Source organism: Petromyzon marinus, chromosome 56 (assembly GCF_048934315.1).
Source record: "Petromyzon marinus isolate PM22_M1 ecotype Great Lakes invasive population chromosome 56, UKy_Petmar_22M1.pri1.0, whole genome shotgun sequence".
Lineage (NCBI taxonomy): Eukaryota > Metazoa > Chordata > Hyperoartia > Petromyzontiformes > Petromyzontidae > Petromyzon > Petromyzon marinus.
Window position 1 is genome coordinate 9179984 of NC_133722.1, and position 25013 is coordinate 9204996.

Here is a 25013-nt window from a genome sequence, read left to right on the forward strand (position 1 = left end):
TCGCTTCTGAAAAAAACAGCTTTACAGCTCAGTGTGCCTTACCTGTTAAAATAAAAAAAATTGTTTTAATATGATGCTGCTGCAGTGTAACTAAACTAAACTATGTTTGCTTGATATTCTTGGTTCTTTCGGTAAAGTCACTTAGAAGGGAAACAATAAAATAATAAAAATATAAAACAATAAAATTCTCACGACGTTTCGACTGCAACACAAGCAATCATCATCACGTGACTTTATCTAAAGAACCAAGAATATGAATCCCTGTACACGTGCGTGCGTGTTTGTGTGTGAAAACCACACCTGATGATGATTGCTTATGTTGCAGTCGAAACGTCGTGAGAATTTTATTGTTTTATATTTTTATTATTTTATTGTTTCCCTTCTACATGGTGACTTTACCGAAAGAACCAAGAATATGAATCCCTGCAGTCACGAAAGGTTTACATCAAAATTTGTGTTTGCTTTGATATACAGGAGAGTGGAAAGAATGTGTCGTATAATCCACTGCTCTCTCAGGGATCGGGATCGAACCCACGGCCTCCTGTATACCAGGCGAGGTAGTTAACATCTCATAGCCACCGTGATGATGAGAGAGAGACACGCAAACTCCAAATAGATCAGGTGTCAGGGTCGTGATCGAACCCACGACCTCCTGCACACCAGGCGAGGTAGTTGACATCTCCTAGCCACTGTGACGTCAAGGTTGGAATCATGGAACCCACGACCTCCTGTATACCAGGCGAGGTAGTTGACATCTAGCCACTGTGACGTCAAGGTCGGGATCATGGAACCCACGACCTCCTGTATACCAGGCGAGGTAGTTGACATCTCCTAGCCACTGTGACGTCAAGGTCGGGATCATGGAACCCACGACCTCCTGTATACCAGGCGAGGTAGTTGACATCCCCTAGCCACTGTGACGTCAAGGTCGGGATCATGGAACCCACGACCTCCTGTATACCGGGCGAGGTAGTTGACATCTCCTAGCCACTGTGACGTCAAGGTCGGGATCATGGAACCCACGACCTCCTGTATACCAGGCGAGGTAGTTGACATCTGCTAGCCACTGTGACGTCAAGGTCGGGATCATGGAACCCACGACCTCCTGTATACCAGGCGAGGTAGTTGACATCCCATAGCCACTGTGACATCAAGGTCGGGATCATGGAACCCACGACCTCCTGTATACCGGGCGAGGTAGTTGACATCTAGCCACTGTGACGTCAAGGTCGGGATCATGGAACCCACGACCTCCTGTATACCAGGCGAGGTAGTTGACATCTCCTACCCACTGTGACGTCAAGGTCGGGATCATGGAACCCACGACCTCCTGTATACCAGGCGAGGTAGTTGACATCTGCTAGCCACTGTGACGTCAAGGTCGGGAGCATGGAACCCACGACCTCCTGTATACCGGGCGAGGTAGTTGACATCTCCTAGCCACTGTGACGTCAAGGTCGGGATCATGGAACCCACGACCTCCTGTATACCGGGCGAGGTAGTTGACATCTCCTAGCCACTGTGACGTCAAGGTCGGGATCATGGAACCCACGACCTCCTGTATACCGGGCGAGGTAGTTGACATCTCCTAGCCACTGTGATGTCAAGGTCGGGATCATGGAACCCACGACCTCCTGTATACCGGGCGAGGTAGTTGACATCTCCTAGCCACTGTGACGTCAAGGTCGGGATCATGGAACCCACGACCTCCTGTATACCGGGCGAGGTAGTTGACATCTCCTAGCCACTGTGACGTCAAGGTCGGGATCATGGAACCCACGACCTCCTGTATACCGGGCGAGGTAGTTGACATCTCCTAGCCACTGTGACGTCAAGGTCGGGATCATGGAACCCACGACCTCCTGTATACCGGGCGAGGTAGTTGACATCTCCTAGCCACTGTGACGTCAAGGTCGGGATCATGGAACCCACGACCTCCTGTATACCGGGCGAGGTAGTTGACATCTCCTAGCCACTGTGACGTCAAGGTCGGGATCATGGAACCCACGACCTACTGTATACCAGGCGAGGTAGTTGACATCTCCTAGCCACTGTGACGTCAAGGTCGGGATCATGGAACCCACGACCTCCTGTATACCGGGCGAGGTAGTTGACATCTCCTAGCCACTGTGACGTCAAGGTCGGGATCATGGAACCCACGACCTCCTGTATACCGGGCGAGGTAGTTGACATCTCCTAGCCACTGTGACGTCAAGGTCGGGATCATGGAACCCACGACCTCCTGTATACCAGGCGAGGTAGTTGACATCCCCTAGCCACTCTGACGTCAAGGTCGGGATCATGGAACCCACGACCTCCTGTATACCGGGCGAGGTAGTTGACATCTCCTAGCCACTGTGACGTCAAGGTCGGGATCATGGAACCCACGACCTCCTGTATACCAGGCGAGGTAGTTGACATCTCCTAGCCACTGTGACGTCAAGGTCGGGATCATGGAACCCACGACCTCCTGTATACCGGGCGAGGTAGTTGACATCTCCTAGTCTCTGTGACGTCAAGGTCGGGATCATGGAACCCACGACCTCCTGTATACCGGGCGAGGTAGTTGACATCTCCTAGCCACTGTGACGTCAAGGTCGGGATCATGGAACCCACGACCTCCTGTATACCGAGCGAGGTAGTTGACATCTCCTAGCCACTGTGACGTCAAGGTCGGGATCATGGAACCCACGACCTCCTGTATACCGAGCGAGGTAGTTGACATCTCCTAGCCACTGTGACGTCAAGGTCGGGATCATGGAACCCACGACATCCTGTATACCAGGCGAGGTAGTTGACATCTCCTAGCCACTGTGACGTCAAGGTCGGGATCATGGAACCCACGACCTCCTGTATACCAGGCGAGGTAGTTGACATCTCCTAGCCACTGTGACGTCAAGGTCGGGATCATGGAACCCACGACCTCCTGTATACCAGGCGAGGTAGTTGACATCTCCTAGCCACTGTGACGTCAAGGTCGGGATCATGGAACCCACGACCTCCTGTATACCGGGCGAGGTAGTTGACATCTCCTAGTCTCTGTGACGTCAAGGTCGGGATCATGGAACCCACGACCTCCTGTATACCGGGCGAGGTAGTTGACATCTCCTAGCCACTGTGACGTCAAGGTCGGGATCATGGAACCCACGACCTCCTGTATACCGAGCGAGGTAGTTGACATCTCCTAGCCACTGTGACGTCAAGGTCGGGATCATGGAACCCACGACCTCCTGTATACCGAGCGAGGTAGTTGACATCTCCTAGCCACTGTGACGTCAAGGTCGGGATCATGGAACCCACGACATCCTGTATACCAGGCGAGGTAGTTGACATCTCCTAGCCACTGTGACGTCAAGGTCGGGATCATGGAACCCACGACCTCCTGTATACCAGGCGAGGTAGTTGACATCTCCTAGCCACTGTGACGTCAAGGTCGGGATCATGGAACCCACGACCTCCTGTATACCGGGCGAGGTACTCGACTTGTCGCCCACACTGCGGAGTCGGCCAGCCGGTCCCGGTGCGTGTCGGCGTGGCGTTTTCCCAGCTGACTTTGCTTTCAACCCTGTTGAGAGGTTAAAGCTGGGTGGGTGGAAACGGGAGGGGAAAGAATGTCTGGTTCAAAGTACGAGCAGCTTTATTAAAACAGTCTGCTGTAAATAGTGTATTCGGTGTACGCGTGCGTGTGTGCGTGCGTGCGTGTGTGCGTGTGTGTGCGTGCGTGCCGCGGTTAACGGTTGCGTAGCGGTTGAGCGCTCTCGCGCTACGAACCCGGGGTGACCCGAGTTCGACTCCCGCTCACGGCCTTCAACAACAGCGGCGAATTTCTTAAATGAGTACCTGGTGTGGTGTTGCTGGCCGTGACGTCACGGCAGTATCCCTGCACTGCTGGACGAAGGCCCACCCCCGATCTAGTGTCAGACAAGGTGGGGGAGGTGGGGGGGGGGCGGGGGGGGGAGTTTGACGAGACTTCAACGAGCTGGTCAGTGCCGATGGGTGAAGGGGGTGAGAAGAAGGCCAGTGATATCGCTCGCCGTTAACGTTAACCATGCCTGGGAATTGAACTCGGAACCGCCGGGCTTAAGTCCGGTGTGCCAGCCGCTAGCATTGCACCACGGCAGCATCAGCATTCTGAATATATATATACACCCGCGCGCGTGTACGTACTCATTTCGCATTGTGGAAACGCGATGACACGACTATTATGTCGGCGTAATGGCCAGGACGCCCAGCACCACCACGACCACGACCACGCGCCACCAGCCGCGTGTGGCCACACGAGGTCGGTTCCTGACGGGTAAAAACCCATTGGCATTTGGTGTCTGATCACTGAGTGGGTCCCTCCCTCCCTCCCTCCCATTCCCCTCCCTCCCTCCCTCACTCCCTCCCTCCCTCCCATTCCCCTCCCTCCCATTCCCCTCCCTCCCTCCCCCTGCCTAGGTTGCCTCTCAGCCTGGAAATTAATGCCTCGTGCTCATGCGGTGATCGCTGTCAGCTGCACAGGGAAGACGAGCGACTCCTCTGTGTCCTGCTCGCGTGAGTTCACCATTTCCCGCTCCTCCGAGACGTGCGTAAGCCAAGTTGCTCCGGGCGGGGGGGTGGGGGCGGCGTAGTCGCAGCGCCGCTGTTTTTAAAGATGACGTTGCTCACCGCGGAGAACTGTGGCCACACGACCACGGCTAGTGATAGCCGGCGCCCCCCAGCTGTGCCACAACGCCCTTTTCCGCGTGGCCTTGTGGCAGCCTCGGTACCGATGGGAAAGGGTTAATGGGCGCTCACTGAATTCACCCTCCCCCCCCTTAAGCTCTCTTCAGGCTTGCAGGGGATTTTAAAGTTGAGTTGATTTCAGGTGGGGACCCTTGATTGAGAGATCAGAAGTTAATATTCCGCTGTAGTGATTTCATCATCGTCGTCGTCGTCGTCATCAATACCGCCACAATAATGATCAATACATCCACACTCATCTTCGTAATCAATACGATCATTATCAATTCCAACACTATCATCCGCTACTCTTGTCATCTTCACCAATAGCCCCACTATCATCACCATGATCGTCAAATACCATAATCATCGTCACCATCCATACTGCTTCTATCATCATCAATACCCCCACTATCATCGTCATCATCAGTACCACTACTACCATCATTATCAATACCACCACTATAATCATCAAAACCATAACAGTAATCGTCACCACCATCATCAAGACCGCCACTATCATCCACACCAGTAAAATCAACCGCCAGCACAATAACCACAGCCGTCATCATCATCACCACCATCGACAACATCAACATCATCACCACCATCGACAACATCAACATCATCACCACCATCGACAACATCAACATCATCACCACCATCGACATCAACATCATCAACGCCACGACAACAACATCATGAACATCAACGCCACGACAACAACAACATTATCAACATCAACGCCACGACAACAACATCATCAACATCAACGCCACGACAACAACAACAACATGAACATCATCACCACCATCGACAACAACAACATCATCAACGCCACGACAACAACATCATCAATGCCACGACAACAACAACATGAACATCATCACCACCATCGACAACAACATCATCAACGCCACGACAACAACATCATCATCAACGCCACGACAACAACAACAACATCATCAACGCCACGACAACAACAACAACAACAACCTCCAGTCGCGCGGCACAGCCAACGTGACGGGCACGGTGGCCGCGGCAGCGTCTGGGTGGTGCCCGGCGCTGAACCGTCCGGTCGGGCGGTCGCCGTCCGGCTCCCCCCTGAGAGAGACCGGAGTCGCCATCCCGGTCACGGCGTTTTTAACCCCTCCCCCCCCCGCTGTTATATTTGGCATCGATGGCGCCCTCCTCCGTCGATGCTACTACTACTATTATTACTATTCTTGTTGTCGTCATTGTCGATCGCCCCGCCGCCCCCTCCTCCACCCGCCCTGGCAGCTGCTTTTGGCAATATCGCATTTCCCCTTTAAATAAATAAATATTGGTGAACGCACCGGGCTAAAATCCTCTTCGGGCCGACGAAAAGCCCCAATTTGCCTCTCAGATGTTGTTGGGTTGCCTGCACTCGTGTTTATTTTTATTTTATTTTTTTACCCTTATTTTTGGCAGGTTCGCCTGCAAACAGATGGCATTAGTCACGAGTTCCTGTACGCGTCAAATGCCTCTCGGTGAACGCGGCGACGCGGTGTGTACGCGCGACGTGTACGTGCGTTGGCACGCGTACTCGCGATGCGACGTGTACATGCGGAGCAAGCAACCCCACGTGAATTGTGCCTCTCCTGCGTGCATCCCTGAGCCACTCGTGGTAGCTGCACATTCCCGATGGCGGGAGCGGGTCGACGCACGGGGGGGGTGGGAAATCCACTCTTGATCTCCCCCACAAAAGCCGTGCTCGTTTTATCGACCCCGGCAGAGAGGGATGATTGGCTTTAGCCCCCCCGCCCCCGCTCGCTCTACCGCTAATGCATCGGGCCAGCGCGTGCGTATCTCTCATTAGCTATCGTACAGAAGATTTATCATTCATGATTTGCGTGCGGCCCTTTGTCAATCCAGTGCTGGATGAAGGCCTCCTCACCGTGCCGGAGCGCGAATGCATTCCTGGTTTTGCTGGGTCGTCTGGAATCGGCAAGCGGCTGATGGCCACGGTCATGGCAAATGTGGATACTGGACGTGGCGTGCCGAGTATACCCCGGGTAGCTCATGCGGCCTTTCGCTCACCATTGCCTACGACCGAATTTTGCCGGAATGCACGCACCAATCGCAGAGGCTAAGCGGGGAAAACAAACTGTGAGCCTGCACAGCGCTTCGATGGGTGACCACCACCATGTACAGTGAGGGAAAAAGTATTTGATCCCCTGCTGATTTTGTACGTTTGCCCACTGACAAAGAAATGATCATTCTATAATTTTAATGGTAGGTTTATTTGAACAGTGGGAGACAGAATAACAACAAAAAAATCCAGAAAAACGCACGTCAAAAATGTTATAAATTGATTTGCATTTAAATGAGGGAAATAAGTATTTGACCCCCTCTCAATCAGAAAGATTTCTGGCTCCGAGGTGTCTTTTATACAGGTAACGAGCTGAGATTAGGAGCACACTCTTAAAGACCATCCCCACCGTCAAACATGGAGGTGGAAACATTATGCTTTGGGGGTGTGTTTCTGCTAAGGGGACAGGACAACTTCACCGCATGAAAGGGACGATGGACGGGACCATGTACCGTCAAATCTTGGGTGAGAACCTCCTTCCCTCAGCCAGGGCATTGAAAATGGGTCGTGGATGGGTTTTCCAGCATGACAATGACCCAAAACACACGGCCAAGGCAACAAAGGAGTGGTTCAAGAGGAAGCACATTAAGGTCCTGGAGTGGCCTAGCCAGTCTCCAGACCTTAATCCCATAGAAAATCTGTGGAGGGAGCTGAAGGTTCGAGTTGCCAAACGTCAGCCTCGAAACCTTGATGACTTGGAGAAGATCTGCAAAGAGGAGTGGGACAAAATCCCTCCTGAGATGTGTGCAAACCTGGTGGCCAATTACAAGAAACGTCTGACCTCTGTGATTGCCAACAAGGGTTTTGCCACCAAGTACTAAGTCATGTTTTGCAGAGGGGTCAAATACTTATTTCCCTCATTAAAATGAAAATCAATTTATAACATTTTTTTCTGGATTTTTTTGTTATTCTGTCTCTCACTGTTCAAATAAACCTACCATTACAATTATAGACTGATCATTTCTTTGTCAGTGGGCAAACGTACAAAATCAGCAGGGGATCAAATACTTTTTTCCCTCACTACATAACAGGTGGTATAGGCTGCGGTGGGGACAGCAGAGGGCAATGCGGCCTAGATCCATTGTTGTGTTGCACTCTATTTAAAACTATTAAACTATTGTTTTATTTTACCAGGTACAGCCCGTGATGCTGTGTTCAGCTCTTTGCCAGAAGCGACCTGGCCACAAATGATAGCCCAATTAAGTGGCTTTTCAGGTGGACATTTATCACAGACAAATACTCGCAAACGCACGTGGCAGGGACGGTGCTCACCCAGCAGTGGATTGGCCAACCGGTGCTCGTGTGTGATGTGTGTGTGTGATGTGTGTGTGTGTGATGTGTGTGTGTGATGTGTGTGTGATGTGTGTGTGATGTGTACTCCCCATTGCCGCGATTCACTCGTCACCCGCCCGTTAAAAGGCTCTGCTCGATTTCGGGAGTGCCCTGACACCAACGGGACTGCTTGGCGTTCTAATAAATATGAGTCTCTGGCAGTCCACTGCTAATGCGTGAAGATAGTTTAGTACGGGTGGCGGGGGGGGGAGCCTCTTTATTTACCCGGGAAAGCCTCGCTTAGTCGACAGATTCCTGTCCCAGAGGGGTGCTACCTTCGGCATGTGCTGTATTGTTGAGTTAATCCGCAGAATCTGTAGTCGTGTGCGTGTGTGACGGAGGGTCGAGCAGTCGGGCGGAATCGCTCGGTGGCGTGAAGTTAACGATCGATAGTTGTGAATTCAAAGACTGTTGCGGTGGGTATCTTTAGACGCTCCCGTGGTGTTGACCGTGGCGGAGTGAAGCTATAGAATGTCACGTCACTCAGCCAGCCAGCACCTCGCCCAGCTCGCCAGCACGTCAGCCAGCCTAGTGTCTGATCAGCCAGTCTGCCCATAAACCGCTCGGCCAGCCACCATCTAGCTAAGCCGCTCTGCCCGTCAGCCAGCTGCAGAGCAAATGCATAATCTAGGCCGTCGGCCAGTCAGCCACTCTGTGAGGCACTCCGTCAACTAACCGGTCAATCACCCACACCCAGCCAGGCAGCCCATCAGCCATCAGGCCAGTTAACCAGCCAGCATGCCAGACAGCCAGCCTGCCTGTCTATCAGCCACTCAGGCAGCCAGCCAGCACATCAGCCATCAAGCCAGATAACTGGCAAGGATGCCAGCCAGCCAGCCCGTAAGGCACACAGACAGCCAGGCAGCCCATCAGCCATCAAACCGGATACCCAGCCAACATGCCAGACAGCCAGGCAGCCTGCCTATCAACCACTCAGCCAGCCCATGAACCATTCAGCCAGCCAACCCATGAACCACTCAGCCAGCCCATGAACCACTCAGCCAGCCCATGAACCACTCAGCCAGCCTGCCTATCAACCACTCAGCCAGCCCATGAACCACTGAGCCAGCCAACCCATGAACCACTCAGCCAGCCAGCCCATGAACCACTCAGCCAGCCCATGAACCACTCAGCCAGCCAGCCCATGAATCACTCAGCCAGCCAGCCCATGAACCACTCAGCCAGCCAGCCCATGAACCACTCAGCCAGCCCATGAACCACTCAGCCAGCCCATGAACCACTCAGCCAGCCAGCCCATGAACCACTCAGCCAGCCAGCCCATGAACCTCTCAGCCAGCCCATGAACCACTCAGCCAGCCAGCCCATGTACCACTCAGCCAGCCAGCCCATGAACCACTCAGCCAGCCAGCCTGCATAATCCCTTCCCCCTCCTTCCCCACCACAACGCCCAACCCCTCCAGAAACTCCACCCGTGGCGAGGAAGTTGCGGCACGTGTAATTTTAGTCCTCCTCGCTTGCGCTCGCCAGCATTATGTATTTGTGCGAGAGAGGAGAGAGAGGGGGAGAGAGGGGGCGGGAGATAGAGAGAGGGGGGTGGCCACTCGGAGACACAGAGAGCGGGCGCGGGGGGGAGAGTGAGAGAGAGAGAGGGGTAGAGAGAGAGGCAAGAGAGAGAGAGAGGGCCCACTGGGAGACCCAGAGAGATAGAGAGCGGGAGAGAGAGAGAGAGGCAGGGTGAGGGGGGCCCACTCGCAGACAGAGAGCGGGGGAGAGAGAGAGGCAGAGAGAGGGCCCACTGGGAGACCCAGGGAGAGGCAGGGTGAGGGGGGCCCACTGGGAGACAGAGCGGGGGAGAGAGAGAGGCAGAGAGAGGGGGGCCCACTGAGAGACCCAGAGAGAGATAGAGAGCGGGGGAGAGAGAGAGAGGCAGGGAGAGAGGGGCCCACTGGGAGACCCAGAGAGAGATAGAGAGCGGAGGAGAGAGAGAGAGGCAGGGAGAGAGGGGCCCACTGAGAGACCCAGAGAGAGATAGAGAGTGGGAGAGAGAGAGAGAGAGGCAGGGAGAGAGGGGCCCACTGGGAGACCCAGAGAGAGATAGAGAGCCGGAGAGAGAGAGAGCCAGGGTGAGGGGGGCCCACTGGGAGACCCAGAGAGAGAGAGAGCGGGAGAGAGAGAGAGAGAGGCAGGGAGAGAGGGGCCCACTCGCAGACAGAGAAATCGAGATCCGAGCGCCGTGAGTCACACTGTACCGCCGTAATCTTACGGTGACGCACGGCGGGATCGCTTCTGACTCACAGGACGTGATGCGTCGGGCAACGATCGTACTAAGAATGTAGCGGCAGAAAAATAACTCCGCGGTTTGGTAAATGGGCGATAACAGTCACACTAATAATGATTATCACCTTAATAATAAACTGCTTAGAACCCCCCACCAAAACCCCTCGCTGTATTTAAAACTTTGTCGGAAATGTTTTAAAGTGAGTTTGGTGGGTGGGTGGTGGTGGTGGTTGAGTGCGGGGAAAGTTGTGTGTGTATTAATACGCGGCTGTGTTGGTGTGTGCCAGCGTGCGTGAGTGATGATAAGTCCACAGCTGTTAAGCGCGGTGTTTAATATTTCAATGTGTGTACTTTTTTTATATCACGGTTGCTGAGCACAGCCCCAAAAGCGTGAAGCGGCCAGCCGGCAACAAGCGGCACGATTAAAGGTGTGTAATTGACGAGAGTTGACGTGTTTCTCGGTTATTATTATAGTTATGATAACTTGGTGGGGGGGGGGGTGGAAAGAGACGATGGGAGGGAAGTCCAAAGCGGAGCTGTGCGAGGGATGGTGCAGAATGCAAAGTGTTGTGACTTGTAGTGTGGTCAGCGAGTGGGTGGGGGTGGGTAGGTGAGTGGGTGGTTGAGTGAGTGAGTTGGGCGAGTGGGTGGATGAGTGAGCGAGCGGGTGGATGAGTGAGCGAGCGGGTGGATGAGTGAGCGAGCGGGTGGGTGGGTGGGCGGTTGAGTGAGTGAGTTGGGTGAGCGGGTGGGTGAGCGAGCGAGCGGGTGGGTGAGCGAGCGGGTGAGCAGGGCAGGTGAGTGAGTGAGTTGTTGTGACCTTCAGTGTGGTGAGTGGGGGTGGGTAGGTGAGTTGTTTGAGTGTTGTGACCTGCAGTGTGGTGAGTTGGTGGATGAGTGAGTGGGTGAGTTAGTGTTGTGACCTGCAGTTTGGTTAGTGGGTAGGTGGGTTAATGTGTGTGTGTGAATGGATGGGTGAGTGAGTGAGTTTGATTGTGTTGTGTCCTTCAGTGAGTGGTTGGGTAAGTGAGTGGGTGAGTGAGTGAGTGTGATTGTGTTGTGACCTGCAGTGTGGTTAGTGGGTAGGTGGGTTAATGTGTGTGTGAATGTATAAGTGAGTGTGATTGTGTTGTTTCCTTTAGTGTGTGGTGAGTGGTTGGGTAAGTGAGTGGGTGAGTGAGTGAGTGTGATTGTGTTGTGACCTGCAGTGTGGTTAGTGGGTAGGTGGGTTAATGTGTGTGTGTGAATGTATAAGTGAGTGTGATTGTGTTGTGTCCTTCAGTGTGTGGTGAGTGGCTGGGTGATTGTGTTGTGACCTGCAGTGTCGTGGTGACCGGTGGTGTAGTAGTGGTTAGCGCTGCGCTACGCGACGACCTCGGCAACCCGAGTTCGATTCCCGCTCACGGCCAACACCGGTGACGATTATCTTAACCGGTCCTGGGCCTCCCCTAGGTCGACTCAGCCCCAAATGAATACCCGGTGCGGTGCGTAAACATCGCCACGAGGTGCTCGCCACCCACCCCCTCATGCGCCTTGCCGGCCTTCATAAGTGCTCGCCAACAGCACTTGCCCCAACAGTCTGTTACAGGCTATACGGGGGAACTTTGTCTTTTTTGTGGTGTTGGTTGGAGGGGAATCAATGAAGTTCACGGGAACGGCAACCACGGTAGCAGCAGCAGCGATGGGAGCGTTTGCGTTGCCCGTGAGCGTTTCACTCCACGCTTACTGCGAGGCCTTGCCTGGGAGGAGGAGGAGGAGAGCATGACTTATCAGTTGCGGGTAGAGTCGTCACGAGTACAGACACTTTTTTTAATCATTCCACTGCTGGATGAGAACTCTCCACACCACGCCTTGCAGTGCCCCGTGAGGGATGTTTGACCATACTTCACCACGCTGGTTAGCACGCGTGTTGATGGAGGTTGGGGGGCGCGGACCGTGCAGAAACAACAATGGATTTTTGCCCCACGGAATCCTATAAACACCTGTTATGCACATGCTGGATCACCGATCCAAGCACTATCCAGGCTCCAGCCTGCTTCGCCTCTGCGATTGTTACGTCAGTTGCGGCCTACACAGGGGACATTTGTCTTTGTTGCATGCACCTCACTGTGTGCATTAGTGGCTGCGTACGTTCCGTGTGTATGTACGCGCATGTGTACATATGTTGCCCAGCAGGGGTGCCGCAGGTGTTGAGATGTTAACTACCTCGCCCGGTGTACAGGAGCGCCTGGGTTCGATGCAGACCCAGACGCCTTGAAGCCTGGAGTTTGGATATTCTCGCCGTGGCTGCCACGTGCATTTTTTCCCCCCGGGCTCCTCTGGTTTTTTTCCCCTCCGCATTTCGAAACGTCGCCACGCGTTGCAAAGACTATTCTAGATTTGAAGCTTTCGTGACTGCAAGGAATCCATACTCTCTGGTTCTATTCGGTAAAGTCACGTAGATGGAAAATAAAACAACAACCTACGTGACTTTACCGAACCGAACCCCAAAAGAGTGTTGCAAAGACTATTTGTCCGCCGCTATAAATTTTGCGCGCGACGATAAGCCACCTCGTTTGGGCCATCACTTGCGGCAAGGTCCGCTTCGGAGCTACGCGGCAGCTCGGCGGCGGTGGGCCCTTGGCAGCTTGCGAATGGTTTAGTTTGGCCTGCACGGCGCGGTCACCCACCCACGCCGTTTGGCGTCTGACGGTGATCAGGACCGGTTCTTGCATCGTCGTTGGTGTCATTTGCGGGGTTGCTTCAGGGGAGGGAGCGGGGGTGGAGGGGGGGGTGGGGGGAGCGTTGATGCGGAAGTACATTGCGACGGACCGTTTTTTTTTGTAATGTTCTTAGCTCTTTCGGTAAAGTCGCGTTGAAGGGAAACAATAAAGTAATAAAATATATATATGAAACGATACGAAATTCTCGCGACGTTTCGACCATAACGCAAACGTGACTTTACCGAAAGAGCTAAGAATGTGAATTACTGCAGTCACGAAAGCTTTAAATCAAAACATGTTTTGTTGTTGTTGTTGTTGTTGTTCTTTCTCCGCGTGGTGCCCTGTCCTGCACCGTGTGCCGTCCGTAGCCCTCGGGGGGAAATGTACAAAACGAAAATGACGGGCGAATGGTGAAATCTTTTTTTGTTGTTTTGGAAACTGCCGCTTTGCGTCGTCAGCACGGCGTCCGATCGGTTCATTGCGTATGTGTGGTAACAAGAATAATAATACTAATGATAATAACAACAACAGTCACACTTGTTTTCGTGTTTACAATGTGCCCGTTTTTTGCACGAAAAGGCCGAGAGACAAATTTGCGGTTCGCGACTTGAGGCGCTCCGGTGGAGTCCTCCTCCGAACCCCTCGCGAAACAGACGGGCGGCCTTCACCCGTCAGTCAGTCAGGCGACGGCAGTAGCGCTGGATTTGACTTCGCTGCCGCTGCTGCTGCTGTTGTGCCTGCTGCTGCTGCTGCTCCCGCTGCTGTACCTGTTGCTGCTCCTGCGGTACCTACTGCACCTGCTGCTGCTCCTGCTGTTGCTGCTGTACCTGTTGCTGCTCCTGCGGTACCTACTGCACCTGCTGCTGCTGCTCCTGCGGTACCTGTTGCTGCTCATGCAGTACCTACTGCACCTGCTGCTGCTCCTGCTGCTGCTGTACCTGTTGCTGCTCCTGCGGTACCTACTGCACCTGCTGCTGCTCCTGCTGTTGCTGCTGTACCTGTTGCTGCTCCTGCGGTACCTACTGCACCTGCTGCTGCTGCTCCTGCGGTACCTGTTGCTGCTCATGCAGTACCTACTGCACCTGCTGCTGCTCCTGCTGCTGCTGTACCTGTTGCTGCTCCTGCGGTACCTACTGCACCTGCTGCTGCTGCTGCTGTACCTGTTGCTGCTCCTGCGGTACCTACTGCACCTGCTGCTGCTGCTGCTGCTCCTGCTGCTGCTGTACCTGTTGCTGCTCCTGCGGTACCTACTGCACCTGCTGCTGCTCCTGCTGCTGCTGCTGTACCTGTTGCTGCTCCTGCGGTACCTACTGCACCTGCTGCTGCACTTGCTGCTGCTGCTGCTCCTGCTGCTGTTGTTGACCCGACTGTTGCTGCTTTCTGCTGCACCTGCTACTGCTGCTGTTGCTCCTACTGTTGCTGCTTCTGCTGCACCTGCTGCTGCTGCTCCTGCTGCTGTACCTGTTGCTGCTCCTGCGGTACCTACTGCACCTGCTGCTGCACGTGCTGCTGCTGCTGCTCCTGCTGCTGTTGTTGACCCGACTGTTGCTGCTTTCTGCTGCACCTGCTACTGCTGCTGTTGCTCCTACTGTTGCTGCTTCTGCTGCACATGCTGCTGCTGCTCCTGCTGCTGTACCTGTTGCAGCTCCTGCGGTACCTACTGCACCTGCTGCTGCACATGCTGCACATGCTGCTGCTCCTGCCGCTGTTGTTGCCCCGACTGTTGCTGCTCCTACTATTGCTGCTAAAGCGGCTCATGCTGCTGCACATGCTGCTGTACCTGTTTTAGTCCTGCTGCTCCCGGCTGCTGCACCTGTTGCTGCTCATACTGGGGGTTACAGCTGCACCTGCTGCTGCTGCTCCTGCTTCTGCAGCTACCGCTGCTGCTACGCACGCGTGGGAGAGGGATGCGATTCGGCTACGTTCGGAGCAACCACAGTGTGTGTTGATTTGGTTGAGGGGGGGGGTAGGGCCCGTTGTTTGATGGAGTACGGCACGGGTAGCGATGCGGGAGGGCCCGCTGCTGCTGCTGCTGCTGAGCGACTGACAAAGGAAGTGTGTCTTTAGCGGTGAGGCTCGAACAAAGAGACATGATGACCTTATTTGTATAGGCAGGTGGGAGCGAGCACGCTTGAGACGGAGAGGTCACTGTTTACCTTAATTCATTAAGACGTTTAACCTCGAAAATCCCTCCAGATGGAACGGTCCCAGTTTTGCAACGGGGTGTTTGTGGACAGATGGTATGGGGAGGCCTGCTATCTATTGGCACCTCCGATTAGGCATGGTTGGCTACACACGGTGTGAAAGAAGTTCGACATACATACATGCAGAGGTGCATAAACACGCGAAGACCCATAGAGACTCACAGAGACACCCATAGGTACCCACAGAGACCCACAGATTAGCACGGTTGGCTTACGTACGTTGCGAAAGAAGTTACACATACATCAACAACAACCGCCATTCGCCACTAAGTGGCGGTGACGTTACCACGACGCTTGTGCCAGGCTATGTGCACCCTGAGGCCACACATACATACACAGAGACGCACAGACATGCAGGCCAATAGAGACCCACAGAGACACCCATAGATACCCACAGGGACCCACAGATTAGCGTGGTTGGCTTACGTACATTGCGAAAGAAATTCAACATACATACGTACAGAGTAAGTAATGCGATCTGTGATGGAGGCCCACGTGGCGTTGGAAGAGGGTGGTGGTGGTGGCTGTGGTTGCTGATGGTTGCTGGAGGAGGGTGGTGGTGGTGGCCGTGGTTCTGAAGAATTGAGTTTTCAATTTAGATTTAAAAGTGCACAGCTTCAATGGCTTCCTAATAAAGAGACTAAGGGTTTTAGTGCGGCGGATGCATGTACGTCTGAGTGTGTGGGTCTCTGTGTGAGTCTGTGGGTCTCTGTGTGAGTCTGTGGGTCTCTGTGTGAGTCTGTGGGTCTCTGTGTGAGTCTGTGGGTCTCTGTGTGAGTCTGTGGGTCTCTGTGTGAGTCTGTGGGTCTCTGTGTGAGTCTGTGGGTCTCTGTGTGAGTCTGTGGGTCTCTGTGTGAGTCTGTGGGTCTCTGTGTGAGTCTGTGGGTCTCTGTGTGAGTCTGTGGGTCTCTGTGTGAGTCTGTGGGTCTCTGTGTGAGTCTGTGGGTCTCTGTGTGAGTCTGTGGGTCTCTGTGTGAGTCTGTGGGTCTCTGTGTGAGTCTGTGGGTCTCTGTGTGAGTCTGTGGGTCTCTGTGAGTCTGTGGGTCTCTGTGTGAGTCTGTGGGTCTCTGTGTGAGTCTGTAGGTCTCTGTGTGAGTCTATGGGTCTCTGTGTGAGTCTATGTGTCTCTGTGTGAGTCTGTGTGAGTCTGTGGGTCTCTGTGTGAGTCTGTGGGTCAGTGTGTGAGTCTGTGGGTCTCTGTGTGAGTCTGTGGGTCTCTGTGAGTCTGTGGGTCTCTGTGTGAGTCTGTGGGTCAGTGTGTGAGTCTGTGGGTCTCTGTGAGTCTGTGGGTCTCTGTGTGAGTCTGTGGGTCTCTGTGTGAGTCTGTGTGAGTCTGTAGGTCTCTGTGTGAGTCTGTGGGTCTCTGTGTGAGTCTGTGGGTCTCTGTGTGAGTCTGTGGGTCTCTGTGTGAGTCTGTGAGTCTCTGCGTGAGTCTGTGGGTCTCTGTGTGAGTCTGTGTGAGTCTGTAGGTCTCTGTGTGAGTCTGTGGGTCAGTGCGTGAGTCTGTGGGTCTCTGTGTGAGTCTGTGGGTCTCTGCGTGAGTCTGTGGGTCTCTGTGTGAGTCTGTGGGTCTCTGTGTGAGTCTGTGGGTCAGTGTGTGAGTCTGTGGGTCTCTGTGAGTCTGTGGGTCTCTGTGTGAGTCTGTGGGTCTCTGTGTGAGTCTGTGTGAGTCTGTAGGTCTCTGTGTGAGTCTGTGGGTCTCTGTGTGAGTCTGTGGGTCTCTGTGTGAGTCTGTGGGTCTCTGTGTGAGTCTGTGAGTCTCTGCGTGAGTCTGTGGGTCTCTGTGTGAGTCTGTGTGAGTCTGTAGGTCTCTGTGTGAGTCTGTGGGTCAGTGCGTGAGTCTGTGGGTCTCTGTGTGAGTCTGTGGGTCTCTGCGTGAGTCTGTGGGTCTCTGTGTGAGTCTGTGGGTCTCAGAGTCTATCTGTGTGTATGCATGTCGAACTTCTTTCGCACCGTGCGTAGCCAACCGTGCTGATCGGAGGTGCTTGTGACGTGCAATATACTACAGACATGTAATTGTACGCGCTCTGCGTTTGGTAATCGTGACGGTATGTGTGGCGGCGCGGTGGTCACCGAACTTTTGCCGTGAACTCGGCGAGCTGAGCTCTGGCGATTTCCAACCGCGGCTGACGTTGGTGGCCGGTGATCGAAATCCGAAGCGGCGTTCTGTGGAGGGGGGGAAGCCTCCGTCCAGCGCGGTTGCGTACACTTCATGCTATCGTGCAGTTTGTGGCGCTCCCGCGTGTCGTTAACGGGCGATCGCTCGCCACGAGCGATCGCCCGTTTCGTTATCGTGCCGTCGGGAGCTTCTCCACGGCAACTCGAATCACAAGTTTGGGTCGTCATTTCATTTTAGCGCGTGGACGCCCCCCCCCCCCCCCCCCCCCCCCCCACGGGAAGTTAAGTTAAGCGCGGGGGGGTGGGGGGTTGGGTTGGGGGGGGGGTGGATATAAATAAATAACTAACGTCCTTCTGTTTTTCTGCGCCTCGCCGACTCCGGTAACGCACCCAGTGCATCGGAAGTGATGGAGCGCGGCGTCTAAAAATAAATATATTTATTTACCAAGACTGTGAATCACGATTAAAGCTGACGCCTGCACCGATGATTAACTGGGCGCGTCGCCCACACGTTTGCCTGTTCTGCATCCCCGTTCCTTTTTTCATTTCCAGTGGAAGTGGAGGATTCCTTGGTCGCCGCGACCACCCCCTCCCCCTCCTCCTCCTCCTCCTCCTCCTCCTCCTCCTCCCCTTCGGAGTGCGCCCGGCGGAGAGAATGAGCCATGAGGAGGGCGCCTTTGTGTGCAACGCGCCGGGCTGCGGGCAGGTAACGGCGAACGCGCATCACCAGCACCTCGATGCGTTCTTGACGTCGTATTTCATTTCCTCCCCCTCCCCCGCCTCTTCTTCGCCTCTTGAGTTGGGCCGCCGCGGTGGCTATGAGATGTTAACTCCCTCGCCTGGTACGCAGGAGGCCGTGGGTTCGCTCCCGACCCCTGACGCCTGCTGCTGCTGCTGCTGTATATTTGGGGTTTGCGTGTCTCTCTCATCATCATCACGGTGTCCAGATGTTAACTTCCTCGCCTGGTACGCAGGAGTTCGTGGGTTCGCTCCCGACCCCTGACACCTGCTGCTGTTATAAATGGGGTCTGCGTGTGTCTCTCTCCCTCTCTCTCCCCCCGTGGTTGCGTGGACTTTTCTCCGCTTCCTCAATTTTTCCCTCCACGTTTAGAATCGTCGGTTTGGGACACACCGACCTACAAACCCGGTGACCCCAGTTCGATTCCCGCTCAGGGCCGCCGAAGCCAGTGACGATTATTCGAACCGTTCCTGGGGTCTGCCCTAGGCCGACTTATCCTCAAATGAGTACTTGGCGTGGTGTGTAAAACATCGCCACTCGGGAGACAAAGGCGGCCGGGCGTGGTGCTGCTGCTGCTGCTGGCCACCCACCCCCCCTCGTGCGCCGTGCCGGCCTTCATAGGTGCTGCTCGCTAACAGCACTTGCCCCAAAAAGCCTGTTCAGGCTAGACGGGCGATCTTTGTCTTTTGTGCCACTTGCCGCAGAAAGGGTTTGCGCTTCGAGCCAGGGCCCTCCGTCCCGATCAATGCCGCGGGTGTCTTCACCGTGAAAATACCGCAGGGGGCTTTCTCTCAAATATCCCGTGATGATGTAACCTGAAAAGGAGGGCAGGCCAGGCCACACACGCCACTGCCGTACGTCCGAATCGCCCGCGAAATTTACCCGATTTTGGAGAAGCCACCGCGGCGATACAGTCGGTTCCCCTACTGTCACACTATGAAACTACTCAAACTGAGCTCTTTTTTTTTTCTTTGACAAGGTACAGGGCCCACTGAGCTGCTAATAAAGCTCTTTTTTTCAGAAGCGACCAGGCTATCACAAATGGTAGCTCTCTACCAAGCGGTGTGTCATCATCGCGTGGAAATTTCTAGCAGCGGCCAAAAATACCCTAAATGCGTGTTTCTAAATGTGGAGGTGAAAAGGCTGGAGGAGCCGGAGAAAAATCCACGCGGCCAAGGGGAGAGAGACACGCAAACTCCCAAATGTACAGGCGTCGGCGTCCGGGGTCGAACTCACGACATCCTGTATACCAGGCGAGGTAGTTAACATTTCACCACCGTACACGTCTGTGAAACACCGCACCATTTTGAGCGGGAACTTAGCGGTTAGCGCGCTGCGCTACAAACCCGGCCACCCGAGTTTGATTCCCGCTCACGGCCAACACCGGTGACGATTATCTGAATCTGTCCTGGGCCTCCTCCCCTAGGTCTACTCAGCCTCAAATGAGTACCTGGTGCGGTGTGTAAACATCGCCACTGGGGAGACAAAGGCGGCCGGACGTGGTGTTGGCCACCCACCGCCTCGTGTAGCGTGCCGGCCTTCATAGGTGCTGCTCGCTAACAGCACTTGCCCCTACAGTCTGTTAAGGCTATACGGGGGAACTTTGTCTTCTTGATAGCCCTTGGGGCTCTAAAAAGAATGGCGAGGACACCCAACGTGAATTATTGAAGGCGCTGGGCTTGGACCGAGGAACCCTCTGCAACACGAGGCAAACGCCACCACTGCTGCGCGGTCGACAATCGGCGATTTACTGCCGTGAGAGATCGCGAGATGGGGAGAGAGAGACGGGGAGAGAGAGACGGGGAGAGAGAGACGGGGTGAGGGAGACGGGGTGAGGGAGACGGGGTGAGAGAGACGGAGAGAGAGAGACGGGTGAGGGAGACGGGGTGAGAGAGACGGGGTGAGAGAGACCGGGTGAGGGAGACGGGGTGAGGGAGACGGGGTGGGAGAGACGGGGTGAGAGAGACGGGGTGAGAGAGACGGGGTGAGGGAGACGGGGTGAGGGAGACGGGGTGAGAGAGACGGGGTGAGAGAGACGGGCTGAGAGAGACGGGGTGAGAGAGACGGGGTGAGGGAGACGGGGTGAGGGAGACGGGGTGAGAGAGACGGGGTGAGGGAGACGTGGTGGGATAGACGGGGTGAGAGAGACGGGGTGAGGGAGACGGGGTGAGAGAGACGGGGTGAGAGAGACGGGGTGAGAGAGACGGGGTGAGAGAGACGGAGTGAGAGAGACGGGGTGAGAGAGACCGGGTGAGAGAGACGGGGTGAGGGAGACGGGGTGAGAGAGACGGGGTGAGAGAGACGGGCTGAGAGAGACGGGGTGAGAGAGACGGGGTGAGGGAGACGGGGTGAGGGAGACGGGGTGAGGGAGACGGGGTGAGAGAGACGGGGTGAGGGAGACGGGGTGAGAGAGACGGGGTGAGAGAGACGGGGTGAGAGAGACGGGGTGAGAGAGACGGGGTGAGAGAGACGGGGAGAGAGAGACGGGGTGAGGGAGACGGGGTGAGAGAGACGGGGTGAGAGAAACGGGGTGAGAGAGACGTGGTGATGGAGACGGGGTGAGAGAGACGGGGTGAGAGAGACGGGGTGAGAGAGACGGGGTGAGAGAGACGGGGTGAGAGAAACGGGGTGAGAGAGACGGGGTGAGAGAGACGGGGTGAGAGAGACGGGGTGAGAGAGACGGGGTGGGAGAGACGGAGTGGGAGAGACGGGGTGAGAGAGACGGGGTGAGAGAGACGGGATGAGGGAGACGGGGTGAGAGAGACGGGGTGAGAGAGACGGGGTGGGAGAGACGGGGTGAGAGAGACGGGGTGGGAGAGACGGGGTGAGGGAGACGGGGTGAGGGAGACGGGGTGAGGGAGACGGGGTGGGAGAGACGGGGTGAGGGAGACGGGGTGAGGGAGACGGGGTGAGGGAGACGGGGTGGGAGAGACGGAGTGGGAGAGACGGAGACGGAGACTTTTTGACTTTTTAAACAACTTTCATTGCCGCCAGCAGCAGAAGCACTGGAGGCGATTTTGATATGAAACACACAAAATCACCAGCAACACAAATAAAATAAACGCTACAAATCCACGCGCCGTGGCGCTAAAAAGCACCGCGCACAACACAAAAGAAAAGTCACGTGGTGGTGGTGGTCATCGCGCACGTCACGGTGACGAGCGAGCGCTTCAGAAGGTGAACACGTGGGGGGTTCCGTCCACGCTGGTACAGAGGAGAGAGAGAGAGAGCGCAAGATAGAGACATGGACAGAGAACCACGAACGGCACAACTGGGATGTTTCCTCCCTAATCCAGCAGGCTGCTGTATCGTGACCATCAGGTCGAACGTGTGTGGGGTGTGTGGGGTGTGTGGTGTGTGTGGTGTGTGTGTGGGGTGTGTGGGGTGTGTGTGGGGTGTGTGGGGTGTGTGTGGGGTGTGTGGTGTGTGGGGTGTGTGGGGTGTGTGGGGTGTGTGGGGTGTGTGTGGTGTGTGTGGGGTGTGTGGTGTGTGTGGTGTGTGTGTGGGGTGTGTGGTGTGTGTGGTGTGTGTGGTGTGTGGGGTGTGTGGGGTGTGTGTGGGGTGTGTGTGGTGTGTGGGGTGTGTGGGGTGTGTGGTGTGTGTGGGGTGTGTGGGGTGTGTGGGGTGTGTGGGATGTGTGGGATGTGTGGTTCACGCGCTGCGCTACACACCTGCCATCCTGAGTTCGATTCCCGCTCAAGGCCAACACCAGTGACTATCTGAACCGGTCGTGGGCCTCTCCTAGGTCGACTCAGCCTCCAGTGAGTACCTGGTGCGGTGTGTAATAAACATCGCCACTGGGTAGACAAAGGCGGCCGGGCGTGGTGCTGGCCACCCACCCCCTCGTGTGCCGTGCCGGCCTTCATTGGTGCTCGCTAACAGCACTTGCCCCAACAGTCTGTTCAGGCTCTACGGGGGATCTTTGTCTGTGTGAATTCTGCACCTCCCAGAGGGAGAGAGCCCTGATGTGAAGTCCGCTTGGCTCTCGCAGAAGTTGAAAGTCAAAGTGAATTCCTGCTCAGATGTGCTTCGGTCTAGGCGTCGCTGCCAACCGTGGTGGAAATTCCACATTCCTATGGCGGGGGTGGGAGGGAAGGTGGGCCGAGGGGAGGGGGGGCGAGGGTGGGGGCGGCGAGGGTTGGGGGAGGGACTCTCTACTTAAATTAAAGACCTACTCACACGTTAATAAACTCGAGTCAAGAAATATACACGTTACTACACGCGTTACTACACGTTACTACACGCGTTACTACACGTCACTACACGCGTCACTACACGTCACTACACGTTACTACACGTTGCTACACGTCACTACACGCGTCACTACACGCGTCACTACACGCGTCACTACACGCGTCACTACACGCGTCACTACACACGTCACTACACACGTCACTACACACGTCACTACACGCGTCACTACACACGTGAATCAACGTCACTACACGTCACTACACGCGTCACTACACGCGTCACTACACGCGTCACTACACGTCACTACACGTCACTACACGTGTCACTACACAAGTCACTACACGTCACTACACGTCACTACACGTCACTACACACGTCACTACACACGTCACTACACACGTCACTACACTCGTCACTACACACGTCACTACACGTCACTACACACGTCACTACACACGTCACTACACACGTCACTACACACGTCACTGCACGCGTCACTACACGTCACTACACACGTGAATCAACGTCAAACACACAGGCCTGCGGGTCTCCCAGGCTGGGAGGGAGAGGGATGGGAGGGAGGGAGGGGGATGGGAGGGAGGGAGGGGGATGGGAGGGAGAGAGACGGTAGGGAGGGTTGGGGTGACAGACTGACCTGGAAACCAACACAAACGCAGCGACGCTTCATCTTTGTTTATTTTCTTGCTCTATTTGGGTTCTTTTCCTCCGGGCATTGGAGGAGCAGTTGGGGGGGGGGACCGAGTTTATTCTAACTGTGTGCGTGAGCGCGCTGGGTGTGGAGAAGCCTTTTGGTGGCGTCTGGGTGGGAGGGGGGGGAGGTCACCAGATGGATTCCGTTCGGAGCGCCTCCTGTCGAGAGCGTGCGTGGGGCGACGGCCGTGAGCGGCGATGCGGCTCGCTCTTCACCACGGTCGCGGATTCGCGCAGAGACTTGTAGACACGCACAGAGACACATTGACACACACAGAGACCCGTAGACTCGCACAGAGACCCATAGACTCACACAGAGACCCGTGGACCGGCACAGAGACCCATAGACACGCACAGAGACCCGTAGACCGGCACAGAGACCCATAGACACGCACAGAGACCCGTAGACACGCACAGAGACCAATAGACACGCACAGAGACACATTGACACGCACAGAGACCCGTAGACTCGCACAGAGACACATAGACACGCACAGAGACCCGTAGACACGCACAGAGACCAATAGACACGCACAGAGACACATTGACACGCACAGAGACCCGTAGACCGGCACAGAGACACATAGACATGCACAGAGACCCGTAGACTCACACAGAGACCCATAGACTCACACAGAGACCCGTGGACCGGCACAGAGACCCATAGACACGCACAGAGACCCATAGACCCACACAGAGACCCATAGACACGCACAGAGACCCGTAGACACGCACAGAGACCAATAGACACGCACAGAGACACATTGACACGCACAGAGACCCGTAGACTCGCACAGAGACACATAGACACGCACAGAGACCCGTAGACACGCACAGAGACCAATAGACACGCACAGAGACACATTGACACGCACAGAGACCAATAGACACGCACAGAGACACATTGACACGCACAGAGACCCGTAGACTGGCACAGAGACACATAGACACGCACAGAGACCCGTAGACTCACACAGAGACACATAGACACGCACAGAGACACATTGACTCGCACAGAGACCCATAGACACGCACAGAGACCCATAGACACGCACAGAGACCCGTAGACTCACACAGAGACACATAGACACGCATAGAGACCCGTAGACACGCACAGAGACCAATAGACACGCACAGAGACACATTGACACGCACAGAGACCCGTAGACTCGCACAGAGACACTTACACACGCACAGAGACCCGTAGACACGCACAGAGACCAATAGACACGCACATAGACACATTGACTCGCACAGAGACCCATAGACACGCACAGAGACCCATAGACACGCACAGAGACCCATAGACACGCACAGAGACCCGTAGACTGGCACAGAGACCCATAGACACGCACAGAGACCCGTAGACTCACACAGAGACACATAGACACGCACAGAGACCCGTAGACACGCACAGAGACCAATAGACACGCACAGAGACACATTGACTCGCACAGAGACCCATAGACACGCACAGAGACCCATAGACACGCACAGAGACCCATAGACACTCACAGAGACCCATAGACACGCACAGAGACCCGTAGACACGCACAAAAACCCATAGACTTGCACAGAGACCCATAGACACGCACAGAGACACATTGACTCGCACAGAGACCCATAGACACGCACAGAGACCCATAGACACGCACAGAGACCCATAGACACGCACAGAGACCCATAGACACGCACAGAGACCCATAGACACGCACAGAGACCCATAGACACGCACAGAGACCCGTAGACTGGCACAGAGACCCATAGACACGCACAGAGACCCATAGACACGCACAGAGACCCATAGACACGCACAGAGACCCATAGACACGCACAGAGACCCGTAGACACGCACAGAGACCCGTAGACACGCACAGAGACCCATAGACTCGCACAGAGACCCATAGACACGCACAGAGACACATTGACTCGCACAGAGACCAATAGACACGCACAGA

General features: G+C 55.1%; 1 long non-coding RNA gene and 1 pseudogene across 1 annotated transcript; one reads left to right on the top strand and one right to left on the bottom strand.

The window, feature by feature from the left end:
* The window catches only part of LOC116954785 (cyclic AMP-dependent transcription factor ATF-7-like), a 114457-nt pseudogene that overhangs the window by 26021 nt on the left and 63423 nt on the right, over positions 1-25013 (top strand).
* LOC116954799 (uncharacterized) lies at positions 1246-4347 on the bottom strand. The gene is made up of 3 exons (XR_012929691.1): positions 4168-4347; positions 3841-3911; positions 1246-3582 (listed from the first exon to the last, which is right to left on the bottom strand). It is a non-coding gene; the product is annotated as an uncharacterized LOC116954799 (long non-coding RNA).